Source organism: Rattus norvegicus, chromosome 6 (genome assembly GCF_036323735.1).
Source record: "Rattus norvegicus strain BN/NHsdMcwi chromosome 6, GRCr8, whole genome shotgun sequence".
NCBI classification, from domain to species: Eukaryota; Metazoa; Chordata; class Mammalia; order Rodentia; family Muridae; genus Rattus; species Rattus norvegicus.
Genome location: NC_086024.1, coordinates 81,791,177 through 81,813,046, shown reverse-complemented (window position 1 = coordinate 81,813,046; position 21,870 = coordinate 81,791,177). Strand labels below are relative to the sequence as shown.

General features: G+C 37.1%; 1 long non-coding RNA gene across 1 annotated transcript; it reads right to left on the bottom strand.

Moving 5' to 3' along the window:
• Nucleotides 1-697: 697 nt before the first annotated feature.
• Nucleotides 698-7,410, bottom strand: LOC134479390 (uncharacterized). The gene is made up of 2 exons (XR_010052691.1): nucleotides 6,688-7,410; nucleotides 698-1,312 (listed from the first exon to the last, which is right to left on the bottom strand). It is a non-coding gene; the product is annotated as an uncharacterized LOC134479390 (long non-coding RNA).
• Nucleotides 7,411-21,870: the final 14,460 nt, after the last annotated feature.

Genomic DNA, 21,870 nt, shown 5'->3' with positions numbered 1-21,870 from the left:
CCAGACACCCTCAACCTGGAGAAGGTCTAGTAGTCTTTGACAGACCTATAAGTTTAGCTTCCGTTTTTGCCCTGCCCAGCAAGTACCTGGGTTACTTGGAATGGCTCTCTGTACAAATGAGGCATTCACAGTACTTTAAACTCTAGCCAATGATTTTCATTTACCCTGAAAACTCCTTCCCACTCTCCTCCAAGGTCCATATACAGCTCTGGTTCAGGGCTATATGCTAATAAGCACACAAGCTAAGATCATCTATGAGAGCTGTTTCACTGAAGATCTGCACCTTCCAGTCCAATATGCAATGATATCTGGACACACTGAGAGGGAGGAAGGGGAACTCCAGCTGGACCCCAACATGCATACTATAATTTCTAACCAAAAAGAATAAAGTTATGCCATGTTTAAGAAAATATATGCAATTGTAGATAATCATAGAAGGCAAACTAAGCAAATCTCAGATAAACACCAAGTATTCCCCTCATTTGTGATTCTTAGATTATACATAGATATTTAAAAATCACAACAGTTGAATTGGATCTAATAGGAAGGGATGAGGGTGAGAAAGGGGCCTTTAGGGGACTGGAGGTATGGTCAATGTGTGATGTACAATAGGAATACATGTATAAAACTCTTATTAAAATGTCTATGAAAGGTAACTTACTCAAACTAAAAACTCAGTCTCATATGCAAAATATTCTTTTTTTTGACAGTGTATTAAGTTTATTTATTTTTTAATGTAGAAAGACAGTCACATCTTTATCAGGAAGTGAATTCCTAGGAGTGGGCCTGGGGCCCTCACTGCATAACTCGTTCCTAATCTCTCTCAAGTCTAGACCATTTTTCAGCACACCTCCAATTAGTGGACAAGAAAAAGGGCGGACATGCAGGAGTTGAAAGGCGTCTTCCCTGAAGGCCAAGGTCATGCTGGCTGGGTCCTGTGACTTTGTTACCTCGCTGGTGAAGCCACAGTGTTTTTCTCTCTTCAAGGAGCTGGTTGTCCTTGAACAGCAGCTGATCCTCAGGAGGCCTCTTCATGATGCCCTCGACAATGTGCTTCAGCTCTAACACCGTGGTCGACTCCTTGGCCTCAGTAAAGATGCTGGTCTTCCTGTGTTCGATCTTGAGAAACACTTCCATCCCTGTGGCTGCTTCTGGCTTTATGCACCAGACCAAATTCGATGGCTTCTCAGGTTCTCCTCAAAGGAAGTGGTCTCACTGTCCCTGGGGCCTTGGCAGAAGTTGGAAGTCCAGATGTTTAAAGCCAAAATGCCCAGCGTTCAGATTTTGCCAGTGAAGATTCAGGAACCAGATGCTGGGGTCACAAAATATTCTTGACACTTGAAATAGGTGAGTTTTATGGTATCTAAATTAGCTGTTAGAGGCATCTTATGTCAAGCATGAGAGCCTCATTTCCAAATCTCACAGAGTAGAAGGAGAGAACTAATTCCCACAAATTGTGCTTCACTCCCTACATGTGCACTCTGGTATGACATTCCCTACATCAACTACCCAAAGCAAGAAGAAATAGAGAGTGAAACAATTATATAATCATAGAGGTTATAAGGTAAATCTTTTATGTGGGAATTCATCTTGATATTGTAGTTTTTTATTATGCACTGTATTTTATGATGCTAATCATAAACATAACAAGGCTGGTAAAGAAATATGGAATACCTAATATCTAATTTCTTAAGATTACTAATTCTAATATTACAGCCAAAGGCCCATGAAGGCTTAAATTGACAAAATGTAAATAGAAAATATATTTACATACTATATGTGTTAAAAACAAATTACATTTATTCATCAACAATAATTCAATTTACAATTATAACATACATCAGATACAGCAGATATCATCAGAGTTTTCAAAATTATAATATTTTAAAACTTAGTTGATTTAAATTTTTGGAAATTTAATGCATGCCCACCCTATTTACATAGTTTCCAGCATTCTCTATCCCCTTCCCAACTGTGTCCCTAACCTCCTTTAAGACCATAATTTCTTTTTAATTATTATTTTTGGTATCTGTCTGTCTCTGTCTCTCTCTCTGTTTCTGTCTGTCTGTCTGTCTGCTCGCTCTCCCTCTCTCTCTCTCTCTCTCTCTCTCTCTCTCTCTCTCTCTCTCTCTCTCTCTCTGTGTGTGTTTGTGTGTGTGTGTGCGCTTAGGGTCGATTGCATGGGATTGGGTGATCTATTCCTGGGATTGGAGCTACCACCATGGGATTGGAGCTTTCCCTGGAGAAGACTGCCTTTCTCAGCAGTTATTAATTGCCTATAGTTCTTTATCTAGGGTGGAGTCTTGTAAGATTTTCTCTATCAACCTTGGCACCTCAACTGCTGTTGTCTTTGTTTAGGTCTTATTTTGTTGACTATGTTAAGATTTCATGGGTGCGGATTCCCAGCCACTCGTACAGACCTTTATCTCATGTCACATACTCTGACCACTTGGCTCTTACAATCATTCTGCCCTCTTTTCTAAAAGGTCCTCTGAGCCTTAGGTGTTGGGGCTGCATGGTGAACAAATTAATTAGGTTGGTCACTGCTACCCATCAATCGTTCTGTGCATTTTGACCAGTTGTGTATTTTTGGCCACTGTGTGCTGCAAAAAGCAGCTTCTTTGCTGAGGGGTGAATGTTCCATTTATCTATGGGTATAAGGATAAGCATTTAGAATGCACTTTGAATACCAGTTTAGGAAAATGACAGTAATTGGTTTTCCTCACCAGTGCAGGCAGGTGTGATAAAACTCAACAAGGGAAAGTCGGTGGGCAAGCAGTGCCTCTGGATCTAGGCCTAGGAATGTAAAGATGACTCAGCAGGTTTAGGGCAGGGACTACTGGTGTGTGAACTGTACTTAACCAGGAAAACCTGAGGATGAACTGTGCCTCTGGGCTAGACCCAGCAGTGCCAATGCTGTAGGTGAGCCTGGGGGCTCACCAGGGGAAGCCAGTGGATCATCTCCTGCTACAGATAAGCCTAGAGTGTGTAGACCTTTACAATTCAATATTTTAAACACACCTCTTGAATCTGTATAATTTGAATCACTAAAACTCTTGCTTAGCAATGAGGATATACTTAGTAGTACTTACAAAGAGATGCATGGTTCAGGAATACATAATGGAAAACTTAATTTAAAATTTAGATTTCCCAGTAAGCTAAAGGTCCCTCATGGCATTGTATGTCTAGTGCTGCCAATTTAAGAATTTATTTTTCATTGAAAATGTGCTATCCTTTAGAGTTCAGCTACAGGACTTACACAAAGTGTCTTGTATATGAGAACTTGTAAGTAAATATCATCTCTTCAATTTACCTTTTTCTGTTGTCCTTTCTGCCTCCTGTACTCTATTCATGCATAATTTGTTTACTTAAATACACGTGTAGATTTTTAGATGATGAAAAACTACCTGTGAGGGAGAAAATGCATTGTTTTGCCTGAGACTGGGTGACCTCGCTTAATTCTGAGTCCATTCATTTTCCTTCAAATTTCATTTTTCCTTAACAAGGAATAATAGTACATTTTATACAAGTACCAGGTTTTTATTATCTATTGATCTGCTGATGGGCAGCTGAGATGGTTCCATTTTTCTTTACTAAAGCAAAAGCAAAATAAATAAACGTGTGTGTGTGTGTGTGTGTGTGTGTGTGTGTGTGTGTGTGTTTGCGCGTGCGCGCGTGTGTGTGTGGTGCCACTGTTTTTTGTGGAAGAGTGTGGAGTTCTCTGGCTACATACAGCCAGACGTGAAATGGCTGGTTCAAAGGAAAGTTCTACTTGTGATTCTTTTGAGGAACCTACAAACCTACTCCTAGCAGCAGCGGACAGGGTTCCTCGGCTGGACAGTGTTTCCTATAGGATTTCTTGATGACAACCTTTCTGATTAAGATGTGATAATACTCAAAGCAGTTGTAGCTTGCATTTCTGTGATGAATTGAGATGTTGGACACTTAAAATAGTTATTAGCCATTTGAGTTTCTTTATGTTCACTCAGTTCATTAGCCTGGGTGTTAATTAACAGTTTTATTTCTTTGGCACTTAGTTCCTGTAGTGCTTTGTACATTTTAAATATTTTCCACCTGTCTAAGTCATAACTGATTTTAAAGATTTTCTCATATTCCTTTGTTAGTGTGCTCTGACTGATAGTCTCCTTTGCTTTGGAGAAGCCTTAATTATTGCTGACACTTGGGGCTAGTCCCTCTTATACTGATGTCCTGTTCAGAAACTTTGCGCCTATCCCAGTATCTTGAGGAGTATTGCCTATATTTTATTTTAGAAGTTTCAGTGTTTTAGGTTTTATATTTAGGCATTTGATTCATTTTGAATTGATTTTGAACAAAGTGAAAGATATAAATTCAATTTTATTCTTCAGCAGGTGGGTTACAATTTTGTCTATTTCCCCTGTCTCCAGCCCCAGCTGTATGTACACTTTTGCCTTCTTGGTCAAAAATTGAGTGGTGAAAAAATAGTGTTTTTGGTTTGCTTAGGGATCCCCTAGTCCATTCTGTTGTTCTCCCTGACTGTTTTTATACCAGCACCAGACTATACTTTCTCACTGCAGATCTATAATATAATTTAAGTATATTGGAATACCTGTAGCATTGTCCTTACACTTTAGGAGTACTTTGACTGATTTTGTTGTTCCACATGAATTCTTATATTATTTTCTTTAAATTGTAAAAAGTAATATCAGAATTTTGATAGATATTGCATTAAATCTTTCCACTAATTTTGGTGTTATGGTAATTTTTTACCATGTTAATTCTGCTATTCCAGAAGCTTGGGAGGTCTTTTCATTGTCTAGTATCTTCTTTGATGTCATTGTAAGGAATTCTCTTCTTTAGTTAGGTGCATCCTTATGTACTTAAATTTTTAGGGTTCTTTTAAATGGGATAGTTTTTCTTTGTGAATATATTGTTGGTATATATTAAGGCTTTTTAAAAATATATGATGTTTTTATTTTCTGAAGCTTTATTGTGTTTATTAGATCTAGGAATTTTATAGTATATTCAATCAGATTTCTTAAAAATATAGAATTATGCCATCTGCAAGTGAGGGGTTTGACATATTTGTTTCCTATTTTATTCCTTTCTATAGCTATGAGGGCAAACAATTTTTCTGACTCTCTGTCTCCCTGTTTCTCTGTCCTGTCTCTGTCTCTCTCTTGATATGTGTGTGTGTGTGTGTGTGTGTTATATGAATAATAACTATTTGATGATACTTCTTTGTTCAATCTTAGAACATTATATTACATAAATATCTACGATGCCATCAAACTAAGATTCCTAGGAACTGTTTGTATCTGTAGTTAAATGTATTTTTATCACTTATAATTCACTTTGAAAATATGCCAAATGCTATCAAGTCCAGTAAAATGAACGCCACGAAGTAGTAAATAAAAATCAAATCACTATGTGAAATCACATTATATGGGTATAATTGGATACACCTCATACTGGTGCTTAATAAACATGTTTTTCACAGTGCAATATAATTATCAGTCCCCACTGAACTATGTCTGAAAAATTGATGAAACAGTTGAGCCTTAATGAACAGAGATATTTGCATTTCATTACTAGGTTGTATAATTCTGCTCATAAACTTTATGAAACAATTTTAATGCTCAGTTCACTGTAGATGAAGGTAAAAAATTAAAAATCTGTCTTGAATGTTTTTTACTTCATATCTATGTCTAGATCACTCATTTTCCTTCATTTCAATAAAATATACACAAACAGGGTAAGATTGCAAATTTAAATTTCCAAAGCTTTACCAAATACTTTCTGAAAGCCCACAGGATGCTTGCCAGTCAATCAATCAAGGCAACACTTTAAAACATGTGCATGTTTAAGTGATTTCTAATGCTAGCGTACCCTAGCTTATTTTATTTGGCACTCACTCCTATAATAAAAACAGAGATTATTTATAAATGCTGGCTCGTGCACTTTCCTAAGTATTGTTGAATAATTTGGGATTAACAGTGACTGTGATCGAAATTTGTGTTATGTGTGTTGGGAACTGAACCCAGGGTGTCATACATGCTAATGTGCTCTCTACCCCAGTGCAGTAATTTTTTTTTTTTTTTTGGTTCTTTTATTTTTGGAGCTGGGGACCGAACCCAGGGCCTGGCGCTTCCTAGGCAAGCGCTCTACCACTGAGCTAAATCCCCAACCCCATGCAGTAATTTTAATATGCAATATAACCATTCCTAGTTGTTACACTCATTTTTAAAAAGATGTGCTCGAACCTTCACTTTGCTCCCATTTATGCTCAGAGGTAGTGAAGTGTCAATGTTATTTTAAATGCAGTTTATTCTCTAGGGACAAAACTCATGTGCTAGGTTAAAGGACAACATACTAATAATTGAGTCTTTCTATTTCCTGGGCTACATAGTGTTTTCCATTGGTCTGTAAAGTCCTGCTTTATTGTTGTTTTGTTTGATTTAAAAAATAATTTTATTAATTCTTTGAGAACTTCATGCATTGTATTTTGATATTATTTATCTCCTATCTCCTCCTATATCCATCCCCATCTCCTAGTTACCAAATGTTGTGTCTTCATTTATTTTCATCTTCAGTTCATTAAGACTAACTTATGCTGCTTACATACTTTTGGAACATGTTAGAACTACTGGTGTCTAGACCTTTAAAGAAAACAAACCCGCCATCTCTCAGCAGCTTTCAAATACTTACAGCTTCCCAGTTAGCGGTGAGACTTCATGCCCACTCGTCCTCTTCTCAATGGGATTTTTGCCTGGCTTAAGCTTGTGCAGGTCATGTGCTCATTGTTTTAACCAGTACTGGGTCATACGTGCAACTGCTTTAATGTGTCTGGAAAATAGTTTCTTTATAGTCATCCTCTGTCTCTGACTCTTGCACTCTTTACTCCTCTCTTCTGCAGTGATCCCTGATTTCTGGGAGGGATGATTTTCATATAGAAGTATCATTTAGGGCTGCACACTCCTCAGTCACTTATTTTCTGCCTTTTCACCATTCGTTGGTCTCTCGGTTAATTGCCACTTAGCGCAATAAGGAGGTCGAGGTGTAGCAGAGTAACTAGTCTACAGGTATAGTGAAAAGTCCTCTGGAGTCATATTAATACTATGTCCCATTCGCTGAGTTATAGTAAATTATCTTCTAGGACCTGTTGTGCTATCTAGTTTTTGTGTCAACCTGATAAGCCAGGATCATCTGTAAGGAAGGAATCTTAATTGAGAAAATGACTCTATATGATTGCTCTGTAGGCAAGTCTGTAGGGCATCTTCTTGATAGATGATTGATGCAGGAGGGTCAACCTTTCTACAACTCACTGTGGTCAGTGCCAACCCTGAGCTGGTGGTTCTGGCTACTACAGAAAAGCAGGCAGAACAAGTTAGTAAGCAGCATTCCTCCAAGGTCTCTGCTCTAGTTCTTGCCTCCAGGTTACTGCCCTGGCATCTTTGGTTGCTAGACAACAAGCTGTATGATGAAATAAAACCTTTCCTCTCTAGTCTTCTTTTGGTCACAATGTTTATCACAGCAATATAAATTCTAACTAAAATATCTGTTGGGGTACATGTTCTTCACTCGGATAATTATACTAGATATGGGTTCTAGCCATGGAGTAGGCATTATACCCAATCAGAACGTAATTATTATTTATTCTTTTAAGATTGATTTCTCTATTGCACTATGGGCATATCTTGTTAGCAAGCCATTATCTTTTCTCTTCCACTGATATGTGTAGCACCGCCCACCACCATGAAAGCTAACCAATGGGGATGAAGCTTCCAAGTTAACACCAAATTGATTTCTCCACAATTTATGACTCAAGTGTGTGAGGTCATCGGCAATAATGTTTTATTGTCAAGTTCTGGGGGGGTAACTTGAGGGAAACAGCAATAGCATGCAATGCTAGCATACATGTAGAGAAACAGAAACACTTACTTATTGCTGGAGAAGTGAAAATGATGCATTTATTATGGCAATAAGTGCGAAGGTTCCTCAGGCAGATAACAAAGCTCTACCGTGAGATACATCTATACCACCCTATTAAACGTTTAACCATATTTGTTAAAAATGAGACTTTTGTAAGTACACTGAGTATAAACTAAACTTCCATTATTTCACCTTGCTTATATTCCCCACGGACTCTGTATCTTACTTCCGAGATTCTTTCTCATTTGGGTTCATCGTAGCTGTATTCATGTTGATTTTTATGTCAACCTGACATATGCTCAGATCATCTGGGAAGAAAGAATCTTAATTAAGATGATGTCTCAATATGATTGGTTTATGGGTAATCGTAGAGCATTTTCTTATACAGGAAATAGAAAGATCCCCTATGTCCATCAATGAATGAAAGTAAATAATGTAGGTTTACATGAGGAGATTTTTATCCATTTGTTAAGAAAAACAAGATTTGAAAAAAGGCAAATAAGTGGAGCTGGAAATCATTCTGAGTAAGATAACTCAGACCTATATTGACAAATCTTCCACGTTTTCTCTCATTTGTAGATGTTAGCATCGAACCTTTAGATATGTGTGCTTCATTTGGATACCCACAGAAGCCACAACATTAGTAAGGGACTATGGTACAGGTGACATTTCAAGGGAGAATAGAGAGAAAATCACAATACAAAGTGGGGGTGGGCATAAGGAAATAGGAAGGGTTAAATGTTAAGTGAGATCAGAGACCAAGTTAGAGGAAGAAAGGAGGAGGGATAAATAACAAAAAAAAAAAAGCACTCTGAAAAAGTAATGAAAAACTACTATTGCAAAAACTTCATAAGGACAGACATATGCACATACAAATCATATATAAAACCATCATATACATGTACATTACATGCATCATGTACATAAAAAGAATTTAATTAGACCTGACACTCTAACAAGTTAACAATGATTCTTTTACAATTACAGGCTAACAAATAAAACCCCCAATGTTAGGCAATCCCATTGGAGTTGTTGGCCAGTAAGGTCCTATAGTTTACTCAGTAGAGTACAACTTTCAAATGATCATCTAATGGTATTTTGTTCCACAGCAACTTAAAACCAACAGCTTGTTTTGAGTATGGGTGTCCTCTAGATCAGTTGCTTAAAATGTTAATCTTTTATTAATACATTCATATTTAATATTATCCCACTCTATCACTTTCAGCAAGAAGTTTGGAGACATAAAACAAATGCATTTGGGTTTCCTTGTGCACATAGTAGTTATAATATAATGTATGGATGTTGTGGACATTTTCAGAAAGCAATCATCCATTAGTATAGTGAAATATTTTAATAAAACAATACTTTCAAAGCTACATATAAGGAAATTCAAATGTCTATAGTGTAAGCTGAGTTGATGTGGCAAGGTTGGACAGAGTTAACAGTAGAAACAACAGTTGAAATGATATCTTTATTATCTGTGATGGTTAGTTTTATGTCAACTTGACACAACAATATGGAGTCATTTGGAAAGAGTGTGTCTCAATTAAGAAAATTCATCCATAAGATTGGCCTATAGAACTTTTTTTTTAAACTAGTGAATGATGTGGGAGAGCCCAAGCCATTATGGGTGGTGGCACCACAGGGCAGTCATGCTAGGTTGAATAAGAAAGCAGGCTGAGGAAGCCTGTAAGATAGGAAGCAAGTAAGGAGTCCTTTTTCATGGCCTCCACTTCAGTCCCTAACTCCAGCTTCCTGCCCTGACTACCTTTGATGTTAGACTGATGAGGACACGTCAGATGAAACAAACCCTTTCCTCTTCAATTTGTTTTTGACTGTGATGTTTTATCACAGTAACATAAACCCAACTAAGACACTTTCTTTTCTGGATCCTCTTTCCTCAGCAGAATTTTCCTACTCAACTTTATGATTTATTGTATATGCCTGTAAATTTTAAACATTGTATCATATACTTTTTCACTTAAAGTTATGGGTAGAGTTTCAATGCATTTGGACAAACTTCATAAGTACCTTAGTTCTGTTTGGGAACCCCGAACCTTGTAGGTTCTGATCATATTATTTTAACTCTTTACAGGACTTAAGTGCTTGTGTATCTTTATTTATACTCTGCATCTATATCAGAGAGATTCCTACAGCACAAATCTGCTCTTGTTCAAATCCTCAGCATCACATATGATACCATCTACCCATTATCTGTTATCTCTTAATATTCCAAACTATGCCTTTATTTTTATATCTTATTTTCAGCTTTGACTCCTGTTGGAACCCTGTTCAAGAGTGGAGTTGTACAATGGGAATTCTAGGGCTTTTGAGGAAACTACAAGAAACAAGGCCATAGTCTCATGACCTCAGCTTCCACAAAAACAAAGAATTGTTCTTGGAAAGTGCTTTTGTGTCCCCTCCTAAGTGTAGCAGATAGGAGTAAATTAGATTATTCATTACAACTGGCTGTTGTTATTTGTTTATATGCATCTATGGGAAAACATCTTTTTGCACCATGGAGCTTGTCCTTGTGATTAAATACAACTTGATCGTATGAGAACTTTATTCATGTGACATTTTTTAATCCTCAGAGTATAAATTGTCTGGTGCACTGAATAAATTTGGCTACCGCATGAGACTTGAGCCTGCCTCATTTTTAGGCTCCACTCTCTCAGATACGAATGCCAAGTAGAGCAGTAAAATAAGCCACTTGACCTTTGAAATGCACTGGTTAGTTTTACAGTCTGTGGCATGCCAGTCTTAAGCATGAAAATTTCCTCCATATCTTTTAGAGCCTTTCTCAAATATGGCTTCCTCCATGGTGTTTGGTAGAAATATCCTAATTTTGTTGACGTTACCACTTTTTATACCCCAACTCTCAAATACTATTTAAATATGTAGGCTAATTTCTATCATAGTTTCTTTTTTACATTCTTTTACATGACTTGTTTTATATGCAGAGTTTCACAGCATGCATGTCATGGTCAGAGGACCAAATACCATGTGGGTCCCAGAGACCAAACTCACGTTGTCAGCTTTGGCAGGGAGTATCTTTACCTGTTGAGCCATCTCTATAGCCCTCATAACATTTATTTGTCTAACGCTGTCAACCTTTAAATTGATTTAATTCTATAAGACATGGTTGTTATGATATCTATTATTGTCATATATGTGTTATACTTAAAAACAATAGGCAGCATAAGCCTGTTTTACTTAATTTCCTCATTCATATTTTACCCACTCTTTTCCCTCTTCTGTCTTTCACTCATGCTACTTAGAATTTCTTCTGACTCCACATAGGTAGAATTAGTTACATCACCTACCTTGCTTCAGCAACTACGGCATGTGTAGATTCTACTTCCCTCCAGATTTCTTCTTCAGAGAAGAAGCTGATTTATCCAACTAATGACTGGACAAATATCTTAGGCACTTCTCACTAGTATTTTACTTTTGGTTGTCTAAGCAGTTTCATGTGTTTGATATTTAATAATGACAACTTTTAGAAGAGTAACACTTTCTCAGGGAAGTTCCGAAGCCAGGGAACTGGTATGGTTAATGCGAAAGAAATCTGAAAGTAACTGAGCATGTGCCTTGACTTTCAACAGCGTCTTTCCTAGATGGGAATTTTAGGGCTATTTTTACTGGTGCCCAAGGGGGCACATGTGTTAGATTTTTTATTATATTGCTATTGGTAATGATGAGTGGAAAGTCAGATGTCTGTTCATCACTAGGGGAACAGATAAATAATGTAGATGAACACTATAGACAGCATAGGTAGCAAATGAATATATGCCTAGAAGTGTGTCTGTATCTTTAAAAAACTAGTGATGAGTTACAAATTCAGGTTTAGAATTGTGTCTATGGCATAATATCATTATATGCATGCATAAAGAGCTCTTAATAATACCTCCATTTAAAGGCCATATTCCAAACATATTAGAGTATTTTATTATGAGATGGGAAGGGAGTGAATTGATGGATTGAATAAATTAGTAGAATTAGAAGTATGAGTCAATAATTGTGGTGCAGAATGAAATGTGGACTATGATTAACTTGGTGTTCTAAACCTGAAGTACTTCCACCCACACACATAAAGGAAATTTACAAAATGTGGAAGTGTTATAAAGGAATATTTATGTTGTTTTTCAAAAATATAAGTACTCTCAATAGAATAATCTGTTTTCAATGGAAATAGAACCATAAAATACAGATAATTGTGGAAAGTTAAGTTGTCAGAAACCTCACTCTAAAAGTGATCCATATTTTAAGATAAAATTCTAGCAAACCGTTAGGAGTTAGGTAATTCCCTTGCTAACTGAATTTTCCTATAGGAAAGAAAGATAGATCAGGTGCTAACTCATTTTTATTTACTTTGTGTACACTGCTATCAAAATCTAACAATGATGGAACAAAAGAAGAAACGCTGTGATCAATAACAGCCTGGTTTCACTTTTGATGTCCTGCTGCTGGCAACACCAAGGCCCTTCCTCTTCTATTTCCCTCTTGATCAATCTCTGGGCAAGATGATAGGATGCTTGGAGTATTCCTTCCTTTGGTGTTGACAGAGGAGTTCAAGCAAAATAAACTCTAGCCTGGGTGCAGGAATCTTTAACTAAGCCAGCTTCCAGGAACCACAGTGAAATCTGTAGATTTGTTCAAATCCATTCAAGTTAGCTTTGGGTCCGCAGTGCTTTCCCTAGAAAATCTTTTTGAATCATGAGTTTTTCCCCTTAGTTCTTTACTGAGTACATAGAGCATCATCAGACTTGACGCCTGAATCAGCTTTAGGTGGGGGGGGGGAGTCTATTCTACCCTCTGTAAGACAACCATTGAACAGCTGGCACCGGAGACTTCCGGAGCTCCCTTTGCTTCTGACTGCGAACTGGCTCTGGTGAGCATGTACGTTGGGCTGTGGCCTCCTGTAGTGTGTGTTTGGATTGTGTTACTCCCTGCTGGTAAGCTTGCGATTTGACTTATGTTGTGGCACAATGAATTTTCTGAGTCCTGCCAAGCCTGGTAGAGATGTCATTATATCAGAAGTACTGAGAGTAGGTGTCTAAGAGCAGAAGTATGGGATTTGAAGTCTTCTTTATGGTGGTCCTGGGTCATAGGTTTTGACAGGTCTATTCAAGCATCTCAGGGTAGAATAGACTCCCCCCCCCCCCACCTAAAGCTGATTCAGGCGTCAAGTCTGATGATGCTCTATGTACTCAGTAAAGAACTAAGGGGAAAAAACTCATGATTCAAAAAGATTTTCTAGGGAAAGCACTGCGGACCCCAAAGCTAACTTGAATGGATTTGAACAAATCTACAGATTTCACTGTGGTTCCTGGAAGCTGGCTTAGTTAAAGATAAGCCATAGCTTTTTCTACACTCACAGAACAACTCTCCTTCTGTTACTGTTAGTCGAGTACTTCAAACGGGCACTGACTCTCTTACATGGGCCCATCAGTTTATTTGTCCATTTTAGGGATATTATTATTATGCTGTGTGTGAAGCCCATATTTTAAGTTTCAGAATTTATTAGAACCCTGTAAGTCTTAGCATAGCCCTGGCCCTGTTACTCTGGACACATTGATCCCTAAGGTTTATAGAAAAACTTTCATGTACCCCATACAGACTTTATGAAAAGTGACATTGTACACATAGTGCTCCAAATGGTACCACCGTCCTGCTGGATAACTGAAAAGAACTGATTGAGACTTTTTTGTTGTCTGATTGAAAGTTAATTTTATTTGATGTCTAATTTGGATATCTATTAGGTCCATTTGTTTTATAATATCTGTTAGCTTTATTATTTCTCTGTTTAGCTTTTGCCTGGATGACCTGTCCATTGGTGATAGTCAGGTATTAAAGCCTTGCACTATCAGTGTGTCTGATTCAATATGTGATTTAAGCTGTAGTAGTTTTGTTTTTGCATAGGTGGGTGCCCTTGTATTTGGTTCACTGAAGTTAAGAATGGAATCATCATTTTAGTGGAGTTTTTCCTTTGATGAGTATATTGTGTACTTTCTATCTCTTTTCATTAGTTTGGTTTGAGAACCCTGTAGAAGAGGAGGCAGAAAGATATCAAAAGGCAGGGAGGACACTAAGGAAACAAGACCCTCTAAATGCAACAGTATTGACACATATGAGCTCACAGAGACAGTGGCAGTATGCACAGGGCCAGCATGGGGTCCCAGCACTGAGAGGAATGTAGCCACCTGCCTTCATTCCTAACCCAGAAGTTATCTCTTACTGATAACCAATTGCAAATGAAAAACAAGTTCTCTCCAATGGAGTTTCACTGAGTGTACAAATCATACTTAAGGCCATGCCCCATGCTCAGCACTAGATGGCCAATATATAATGAACTCAGTGGCATCTCTGCCCATTCTTTGTCTCATAACAATTTGACAGGCCATTAAATATACCTTATATGTCCTCTGCAGATACATTATAGCTTCCAATTTGGTGCTTTTAGACTCCTGTATATATGAACATGTGTGTCTTTGTGTGTTAATTTGTATATTATGTTTTTTCTGTGACTGTTTTTCTTCTGGTTTTGTGTGTTTGTTTTTTCCTATTTTGGTTTGTTTATTTTTGTTTTATCTTATTTTATTTTATTTACTATTATTTTTTAGAGGCCAATTTGTTTTCTAAGGAGCGACAGGGTGTCAATTCCAATGGAAAGAAGAGTGGGGAGAATCTTGGCAGAGCTAGAGGAGAGGAAACCATTGTCAGAATATATTGTACAAAAACCATTTAATTTAAATAAAAATAAAAAGGAACTTTTTTTTAGTGTGTTGTCTCCTTGTTTTTTGAATCTTGAAGGGTGATTGGTATTTTAAAATGAATGTGTTGCATTGACCTATTTAGGTACAGTGATATTTAAAATTAAAATAATTATTGTATATTAGTCTATATGTATGTATGTATGTATGTATGTATGTATGTATGTATGTATGTATATATAGCCAGAAGATGGCATTAGATTCCCTGAAACCATAGTTACATGTGCTTTTGAGCCAGTTGTTTGGTGCTGAAAATTCAACCTGAGTCCTTTGAAACAGCAGGCAAGGCTTGTAGAACCTGAACCCTCTCTCCAGCCCTGTGTTCTGTTCAGTAAGTTGGTTCTGAATTTTCATCCTGTTTTTCCTTCTGTTTAAAACTACATAAAATTATTCTACTGTGGTATTATTTAATATGCAAATTTTATTACATGAAATAAAGTATGATTTTCAAAACAACAACAAAAGAGTTTTAATTGAATTTTATATTGCAAAGATTCTTAGAGTGGCTTGTGGCTGTTCTTTCTCATATAAGGAAGGTCAAGAGTCCTCAAGTGACCTATTCAAGGCCCACAACTAGTTAAAGAAGTAGCCAATGTCTAAGTTAGCGTGTTCAGTTCTTTTAAGACCAGTTCTTCTTTTACCAACTCATACTTTGCTGCTTGTCAGAAAATGAGACTTTTTGAATAACACATGCTTTAGGATGACTTTCAGATTTTCCAAAGAAATCTTTTCTTCTTTTCATCACAGGTTTCTCTGTGTAACCCTGGCTGTCCTGGAACTGGCTCTATAGACCAGGCTGGTCTGGAACTCAGAGATCTGTCTGCCTCTGTCACCTGAGTGTTGTGGTCGAAAGCATGTGCCACCACTGCCCAGCCCAAAGAAACTCAACTGTTTTAGAATTGGATTATCCAGAATCATATAGGTTACCAAGCAAAGTTAATTCTAGTTCATGATAAAGGAAGTCACAAATAAGTGGCTGATGAATGAGGCTGTCCTTAAATAACTTCTTTCTGTTTATTCTTGTTTTTTCTTTGTATTTTTCAAGGCTCTGGAAGTAAAGCTGTATTCATTGTTGAGTTGCAGGTATCTTAGAGTTGATGCATCTGTATATTTTTTTTAAAAGTAATAACTTTGTACGTCAAAGTCTGGAATGAAGGCTGCTACTTTCCATTGAGAAACTGTTTAATGTGCTCTTAGCAAAATATAGAGAATTTCATTGATCAAATGAACGTAGGTGGACAATGTAAAAAGGATGATACCTCAAACTAGCTATCCAAAATGGCAGTACATTTTTGTAACCTTACTTGGTTGATTACTTAAATTATCACTATATTTGAATTTGGCTCTATCAGTGCTTAGCACCTGCCTAGTGCTTCAGAGAGAGATGAGTTCCCCTTATTTGTCTTGAGGGGGTGTTGGGGAGTGGAAGTTCATGGATTCTGTGTGGCCATGTAGGAGGAGAGAGTGGAAACTCTTGGGCTGTGTGTAGTCATGGAAAGACCATGGAGGATGTGAGAGTGGAACCTCAGGAAGAATGTGTGGCCACATCAGGTCAGGACATTGTGCAGGTAAGGAATGAGCTCTTCTAGTCAGGAAGAGTCCAGGTCACAGCCACCAAGAGAAAGGACCATACAGCATGTTCAGTTTCTGTGTGTGCTTGTGGTCTCTGAGGTGATCTTGAGTCTTTAGTTTTTCAAATAGTGCTTCTCGTTTCATGTTTTTATTTTCCCAGTACATAGAGTGAGAAAATAATTACTGACATGTTAGCCAAAATTTTCAGTTTTATAACAGAAATTAAAGGAGGGAGGCACTTCTTAATTACTAGAAACAATTCTTCTCAGTTGCACTGCATAATGATGATATAAAATTGCAAGAGAATAAGGAAAAGTGTTAGTACAGTCTGGAGAATAACTGAGTGATTGCAGTTACTGATGCTATTTTTTTCAGTTCAGGGAGCGTTATTATATTTTTAAGCACATAAAAGCAAAACTTGACAAACATGCTTTATGCATTTTTCTACAAAATCAGAATGATAACTCATCTTACCTTTAAACACTCTAAAAACCTAGCGGATATTGCCACATTCATTTATCTCCTGTGTTACTTGAGTTGTAGGGGCTTATGCGAGCCATGGAAGTGGTGCACCACTGAGAAATAACCCAGCCTTTCTTGTGCTAGTCTTAACAAAACCTTTGGGCAAAGGAAACTACAAATCTCCCAAGGGGAAAAAATAAAGCAAAATCTGGTGCCCTTTTAAAGGCTAAATAACAGGAAAAATCGATTCTCTGCCTTATATTTATCTTAAAGGACAGGCCTGGAGTTGTGACTTTGCGTCTAGACTTTCCATTTATTTGTCCATTTGAAACGCTCACTGAATATCACCCTGGCTTTGTGCTATGTGGTAAGACAGGCATGGAGCTAAGCATTGATGATATAAAGGTCAAGGGCAAAACATGTCCTCTTTCAAATTATTCATAGTCTTATGGAGAGCAGGAAGGTGTAGGCGCTTACATTAAAATTAATATAGGGAGTGTGGCTTGAAGAACGCATGGGAGAATTCATCTCTGAATGGATGTTAAAGGAGCATGAAGGCTCCTTGCTACAGAGGTTTGACGTGCTCTAGTGTCCACAAACTCAATGCCAAATCTCGGGCACCAGGGAATTGCCCGGATGGTGGCTGCAATTCTCTCAACCCATGATTTTTGTCCAGATGTTGTGACTCATGCAAAAGATGTACAAATGCAATGAAAAGAAGAATATTGAATACACTGAGATCTGGAGTCAAACCATGTTCTCAGCACTCAATAGTGTTTTGACTTTGATAAATGACCACATTTCTTTCTGACCTCTATTTTTAATTTGTAAAATGTTTTTTTACATCCAATGACATTTTTTTCTTTCATATCAAAATTGCATCCTATCTTTTAAATAAGAAAGTTAAGTCTTTTAAAATAAGGCTAAGAAGCTGAAGAGATGGTTCAGTGACTAAGAGCACTTTCAGGGGACACAGACCCAATTCTCATCACCTTCTTTAGGGGGTCACAGTCTGATATGCTCTCCTGACACCTGCAGGCACACAACTGTTGCATAGGCATACATGGAGGCAGAAATACTCATACACGAAAAAAATACAATTAAAAACTCAAAATAATATCAAATAGAACCATTGTGAAACATTTGTTGGATATATCAGTTCTCATTGTTCATCATATATAGTTCATTGTTCATCTCAGGCTAGATAAAAACTGTTTAACTCACAATGTAAAATGAAAGAGAGATAAAAAAATAAGTTCTTTCACCCCTCACACATATTACAACATAAACTATTCTAGAAAGCTGACATAATGGCCACTTTTGCTGTTGTATACTTCTGTGAGAATATTGGTGTGTCTGCACAGGCAAATATTAACCAAGAAAGCATAAGCACTCGTGCCCGCACTGTGTGACGTCATCACACCCACACATACACACAAAATACCATGGTATTAGTGGTAGTCATTTGGTCCATGCATAAAGTCCTTATAGATGCAGGGTAATTGATATCACAGGTCATCAAGAAGTCATGAAGTGCCGGGAGCATGCTTGGGTAACTTATTCACTCTTTCAATGAACAGATCTCCTATGATCTATCTCTGCAGTGAGTGTGAAGCCTGACTAATAAATAAGGGAGTTTTAAGCTTTGCAATTCCACAAGATAATACAAGTGAATATGTGGCACTGGAGTCACACTGTCCCCAATGCTGCAAAGTGACAACTGCTAGGCAGATGTTCACAACGTGCCCAAAAGTAGGTGCTATAGTTAATTTTGTTGACTGCAGTTTTATTATTGATTATAAGTTTAGCTAAATAGAGTAGGATTATATACATGTACTTCTATGATAGAATGCATAATACATACATTAAGAGAGTAAAAGTGGTTATGACAAGTAAAATTTGCTTTGTCATTCAGTATTATTTTCAAACCAAATTGTCCAACCTTATAAAAACATTTAAAATTAACCAGAGAGTGAGTGAATGAATTTATAAATCTGGAAGATCACTAAACATCTCAAGATTATTTTTAGAATATTTTTAAAAATGTGTTTAAGTTGAGGTTTTTCTCTTCTCATTTGAGAATATCCTTTTACTGTTTTTGTTTTTAATAAAACAGAGTCATGTCAATAGCCCAGGTGGGCGTTGAACTCTAGATTCTCCTATTCTATCCTCTAAGTGCTAGGATTACCTTGTGTACCACCGCACTTAGCAGGAGGGCCTGCCTCTAACAACTTACTTTGCGGATTGTGATAATTGTTACATTTACCTTTGCTGTCAACTGTGCCTTCCCCTTAGGTCCCCTTGCTCATTTCATTCTGCTGCATTGGTTGAGGGATTGAAGCAATTACATATTTATTTTAATGGCTTATGGAATTATACATTATTTTCTATTTACTATTTCACAATTTTAGTGTTCATACTTGGCTTATTAAGTTTGCGGTTAATTTTTTTCTTCTGAAGCTGAGGAAAGGGATTGTGGTAAATAGATTATACTTAAACACTAATCACCCACTTGCTTTCTCAAATGCTAAATCTGAATATTTTGGAACCTTATTCTGTCTTGAACTCACATTAGTAACAATTCTTATATTTTGTATCATCAGTTCTTATGTTTATTGCATGGTCATCATTTTTATTTTGAGACAGGCTCTTCCTATCTCAGTTGCTCAGGCAGGATTCCAACTCACTAGGTAGCCCAGGCTGCCCTCAAGCTTCTAATCCTTCCACTTGACTCTCTTCTTTTCATTACATTCGTGTGTCTTTCACATGAGTCACAAAGATTAGAATTACAGGAATGAACTACTATGACCAATTGGCTTTATCTCCCTAAAAATTCCCCTTCAAGGATGCTGTTTAAGTATGGGTGTAGGGGAAGGATACTCTACTTCTCTTCACTGCCATGGAAATTTGTTACCTGTGCCCCACACTGGAATGATGATTCAGTTGGAACAGAGTTATGAATTGACATATGAATTGTTTCTGTGAGCTCCGCGTTCCAGTTCCATGAATGTATGACCTATTGGTATTAGTAGAGGCTTTCCACCACTCTACTTCCTATTTTTATAGAGGATAATCTTCCAAGCTTGATCTCTTTCAAAAGCTTTCTTTTTACAACTCAGTTTCAGCAGAATTAATCTCTGTAAATTTGCTTCTATGCCTGTTTTGGGAGTCACTTGCTACTTTGATCTGAAGAATCATGTTTGCAATATTGAAAAAGAAAAAATTCCCAAGATTACAGTTATTTTATCTATCTATCTATCTATCTATCTATCTATCTATCTATCTATCTATCTATCTATCTATCTAATACACAGCCATGGATATTAGCGAGCACTGGTACTGTGCTGATGGAATATAACATAAAAAAAGTTAGATGGAAAAGTTTTACCTAAGTGCAATGGTTATTAATGGCACCTGCTTCCCAGTTAACTGATGGAATCTACAATAAACAATATTTTAACTTAATGATATGTGTGTGTGTAATTTTAAGTGTGATTAATTGTAGCAATTCATACTGTTTCATTCCTGTGGACATCTTCTAGAAACTTGAACACAAAAGAGAGAACAAAGCAAATTATTTTTCATTGTTATCTTTGTTATGATTATTATCATTGGCAACAGCTAATTCAGCAAACACAACAGTCAAGGCGAGACAGAGGCAAACAAGAACCTCAGTGTTAGGGAAGCAGGAAGGCCAAATGAGGCAGAAAATAATTCTGCTTACTAAATGGGATGTTTTCTAAGGGAAAGTGGTATATGAATTCTGCCTCTACCAATAATATTTCCTGCAAGATTTCTCTCATGTCTTCCCAGATTATTTTAAATGTTAAGAAGTTAAAATACCTGAATTGCCAATATTTAGTATATGCATCATGTGTTTATAAGTGTGAATTTGCATAGTTAAAATACGCAGAGATATACATAGCCTGAGTCACTTGTATGATCATCTATATTTATATAGATAGAAGTAGCAACATATTTATATCCATTTGATTTGACTTGAGCACTGTTTTCCTACAAAATTGAGCACATAGTAGTTTTCTCTATTTATCATTAAGCTTTTTTTTAATTAACTACAATAGCACAGATATTTTGTTCTTTCTTAATTTCTACACTATTTCTATGGCAAGAAATGGCAAGAAATGAGCCTTTGAATGACAAACTACTCCATCCTGTGTATGGCTCTCTCTCTCTCTCTCTCTCTCTCTCTCTATATATATATATATATATATATATATATATATATATATATATATATATATACCTGTGGCATGAAGGTACCACTGACACAATGCTAGTACCTTTCCAACTTCCAGCACCCACAGAATGCTTGTTGAGACACTGCTGTGTTTTAGAAGTATCCGTTGCATATGTGTTCATTCAGTATTTAATCTCTAGCCTGTGGTAATGTTGAAAAGTAGTAAAAGCCTTAAGAGCAGTAGTTCTCAACCTTCCTTAGGCTACAATCCGTTGATACAGGTCCTCATGTTGTGTGACCCTAACCATAAACTTATTTCATTGCTACTTCATAACTGTAATTTTGCTACTGTTATGAATTGTAATGGAAACATCCATATGTGACCCCTGTGAGAGGGTGGTTGGACTTTCCCAAAGAGGAAGCAGCCTGCAGGTTGAGAACTGCTGCTTAAGATGTAAGGCCTAGTGGAAGGAAATTAGGTCATTTGGGTATGCCCTTGAAATTGGGGCTCTGACTGTTTCTTTTATTGCTTCTTGGCTGCTGTGAGGAGAGCAATTTCCTTTGCCAAATGTGCCTGTCATAAGGTACTGCCACAGCTCTAAGAAATAGGGTTACAGAAAAAAAAAGAAAGAAAAGAAAAGAAAAATGGTCTAAACCTATAGAACTGAACCAAAAATGATCCGTTCCTCAGTGTAAGTTGTTTATCCCAGGAGTTTGACGCATTACTGCAACCTAACACAAAGGCTGAGTTTGGCTTGCTCCGTATGCGTATCTCTCCCAACACTGCCTTGTGAGCTCTGTGGGTAAAGCTTTAGGGTTAGCTCTGGGACACTGCACAGTGAGACTGACTGCTATGGATACGATATGGTGGCCATGAACGTTTGAAGCAAATCTCAAGCTTTCTCTTTGAACACTTCCCAGTTATTCTTTGTGGAGCAATAAGAAACTCCC